This window comes from Trichechus manatus, unplaced genomic scaffold (genome assembly GCF_000243295.1).
Source record: "Trichechus manatus latirostris isolate Lorelei unplaced genomic scaffold, TriManLat1.0 scaffold00079, whole genome shotgun sequence".
Classification (NCBI taxonomy): Eukaryota; Metazoa; Chordata; class Mammalia; order Sirenia; family Trichechidae; genus Trichechus; species Trichechus manatus.
Genome location: NW_004444015.1, coordinates 9,747,746 through 9,751,997, shown reverse-complemented (window position 1 = coordinate 9,751,997; position 4,252 = coordinate 9,747,746).

The window sequence follows — 4,252 nt, the reverse complement described above, 5'->3', positions numbered from 1 at the left end:
AAATTTCTAGAAACTCACTACCTACCTAAACTAACACAAACAGAGGTAGAATAACTAAATAAACCCATAACAAAAGAAGAGATTAAAAAGGTAATTAAAAAACTCCCAACAAAAAAAAGCCCTGGCCCTGACAGGTTCACTGGAGAATTCTACCAAACCATCAGAGAAGAGTTAACACCACTACTACTAAAGGTATTTCAGAGCATAGAAAAGGAGGGAATACTCCCAAACTAATTCTATGAAGCTAGCATAACCCTGATACCAAAACCAGGTAAAGACACCACAAAAAAAGAAAATAACAGACCAATATCCCTCATGAATATTGACACAAAAATCCTCAACAAAATTCTAGCCAATAGGATTCAACAACATATCAAAAAAATAATTCACCATGATCAACTGCGGTTTATACCAGGTATGTAGGGTTGGTTCAATATTAGACAAACAATCAGTGTAATCCATCATATTAATAAAACAAAAGACAAGAAACACATGATCTTATCAATTGACGCAGAGAAAGCATTTGACAAAGTCCAAGCCCCATTCATGATAAAAACTCTCAGCAAGATATGAATAGAAGGGAAATTCCTCAACATAATTAAGGGCATTTATACAAAGCCAACAGCCAACATCATCCTAAATGGAGAGAGTCTGAAAGCATTCCCCTTGAGAACAGAACCAGACAAGGATGCCCTTCATCACCACTCTTATTCGACATTGTGCTGGAGGTCCTAGCCAGAGCAATTAGGTTAGAAAAAGAAATAAAAGGCATCCAAATTGGTAAGGAAGACGTAAAAGTATCTCTATTTGCAGATGATATGATCTTATACACAAAACCCCAAAGAATCCACAAGAAAGCTACTGGAAGTAATAGAAGATTTCAGGAAAGTTTCAGGATACAAGATAAACATACAAAAATCAGCTGGATTCCTTTATACCAACAAAGAGACTTCGAAGAGGAAATCACCAAATCAATACCAATTACAATAGCCCCCAAGAAGATAAAATACTTACGAATAAATCTAACCAGAGACATAAAAGATCTATACAATGAAAACTACAAGACACTACTGCAAGAAACCAAAAGAGACTTGCGTAAGTGGGAAAACATACCTTGCTCATGGATAGGAAGACTCAACATTGTGAAAATGTCAATTCTACCCAAAGCGATCTACAGATACAGTGCAATCCTGATCCAGGTTCCAACGGCATTTTTTAATGAGATGGAGAAACAAATCACCAACTTCATAGGAAAGGGAAGAGGCCCCAGATAAGTAAAGCATTACTCAAGACGAAGAACAAAGTGGGAGGCCTCAAACTACCTGACTTTAGAACCTATTATACTGCCACAGTAGTCAAAAGAGCCTGGTACTGGTATAACAACCGACACATAGACAAATGGAACAGAATTGAGAATCCAGACATAAATTCATCCACCTGTGAGCAGCTGATAATTGACAAAGGCCCAAAGTCCATTAATTGGGGAAAAGACAGTCTCTTTAACAAATGGTGCTGGCATAACTGGATATCCACCTGCAAAAAACTGAAACAAGACCCATACCTCATACCATGCACAAAAATTAACTCAAAATGGATCAAAGACCTAAATATAAAATTGAAAATGATAAAGATCATGGAAAAAAACAGGGACAACGCTAGGAGCCCTAATACAGGCATAAACAGAATACGAACCATAAGTAACAACGCACGAACAGCAGAAGAGAAACTAGGCAACTGGGAACTCCTAAAAATCAAACACTTACACTAATCAAGACTTCACCAACAGAGTAAAAAGACCACCTACAGACTGGGAAAAAATTTTTGGCTACAACAAATCCCATCAGCATCTAATCTTTAAAATCTACAAGATATTGCAAAACCTCAACAACAAAAAGACAAATAACCCAGTTAAAAAATGGGCAAAGGATAAGAACAAGCATTTCACCAAAGACGTTCAGGCAGTTAAAAGACACATGAGGAAATGCTCACGATCATTAGCCATTAGAGAAATGCACATCAAAACTATAATGAGATACCATCTCATCCAAACAAGGCTATCATTAATCCAAAAATCACAAAATAATAAATGTAGGAGAGGTTGTGGAGAGACTGGAACACTTAACACACTGCTAGTGGGAATGTAAAATGGTACAACCACTTTGGAAATCAATTTGGTGCTTCCTTAAAAAGCTAGAAATAGAAGCACCATATGATCCAGCAATCCTGCTCCTTGGAATATATCCTAGAGAAATAAGAGCCATCACACGAATAGATACATGCACGCCCATGTTCACTTCAACACTGCTCATGACAGGAAAAAGATGGAAACAACCTAGGTGGCCATCAACAGATGAATGGATAAAGAAATTACAGTATTTTCACATAACAGAACACTATGCCTACAATAAATAACAATGATGAATTTGTGAAACATCTCACAACACAGATGAATCTGGAAGGCATTATGCTGAGTGAAATTAGTCAGTTGTAAAAGGACAAATATTCTATGAGACCACTATTATAAGAACTCAAAAAGTTTAAACACAGAAGACAACATTCTTTGATGGTTACGAGGGTGAGGAGGGAGGGAGAGGAGTATTTTACTAGATAGTAGACAAGAATTATCTTTGTTGAAGGGAAGGACAACACATAATACAGGGAAGTCAGCACAACTGGACTAAACCAAAGCCAAGAAGTTTCCTAATACAACCAAACACTTCGACAGACAGAGTAGCAGGGGCATGGGTCTGGGGAACATGCTTTCAGGGGACATCTAGGTCAATTGGCATAACAAAGTTTATTCAGAAAATGTTCTGCATCCTACTTTGGTGACTGGCGTCTGGGGTCTTAAAAGCTAGCGAGCGACCATCTAAGATGCATCAACTAGTCCCAACCCATCTGGAGCAAGTGAGAATGAAGAACACCAAAGACAAAAAGAGACAGAAAGGGCCACATAAACCAGACACTCCATCATCCTGAGACCAGAAGAACTAGATGGTGTCCGGCTACCACCAATGACCGCCCTGACAGGGAATACAACAGAGAGTCCCTGATGGAGCAGGAGAAAACTGGGGTGCAGGACCAAACTGTAGTAAAAAGACCAGACTGAATGGTTTGACTGAGACTGGAGGGACCTCGGAAGACATGGCCCCCGGACTCTCTGTTAGCCCAAAACTAAAAGCATTCCCGAGGCCAACTCTTCAGACAAAGATTAGACTGGACTATGGGACATAAAATGATACTCGTGAGGAGTGTGCTTCTTAGCTCAAGTAGACACATGAGACTAAATGGGCAGCTCCTGTCCAGAGATGAGATGAGAAGGCAGAGAGGGACAGGAGCTGGTTGAATGCACACAGGAAATCCAGGGTGGAAAGGAGGAGCGTGCTGTCACTGTATAGGGAAAGCAACTAGGGTAACGTAACAATGTATGTATAAATTTTTGTATGAGAGACTAACTTGAATTGTAAACTTTCACTTAAAGCACAACAATAAAAAAAAAAGAAGTGGAAGCATCAAGAATAGCAGCAGCATTGATATGGTTATTTACAAAATGCTAGGTGCTAAGTGCTTTACACTGATTATCTCATGCAATCTTCCCAACAACCACCTGAGGTACATACAATTATTATTATTTGACAAATGACGAAACTGAGACTCAGAGATATGAACTGCCTTGTCCAAAGTCACACAGCTGCTAAGTGCCAGAGATACAACACAATCCACTTCGAGGAGGCAATACCACCACCACCACCAATAACAGCTCTCATTTAATGAACTGTGTTATATGTCAGGTACCATGCTAAGCACTTTACAGGCATTGATTCATTTAATTCTTACAACCATGTTATGAGACAGGGATAATATTAGCTCCATTTTGAAGGTAAGCAAATGCAGACCCAAAAGTTATGTAATCTTCCTAAGGGCACATGGCCCTGGAACCTGGGATTCAAATCCAAGTCTCTGTTGACTCCAAAACTCTTAACTGCCTAAAATAGAAGACAGAAGTGAAGGTGGGTGATGACTCATCTTGTGAAAATATGCTGAAATAATCCTGAAACTGTCCAAAGATGTGAAACTGACCTTATGCTTCCAGTTGGTAGCTCTTCTTCAAAACTTGAGCCTGGGGCTCTCTGCACACACAAACTCATATGTTTTCCCTTCACTCAACATAGTGTTTATCTCTGCCCTGTGAACAGGGGTCAATGCAGCAAGGAACACACTAATTTCAACCTTCTGGCTCAGAAAAATGAAC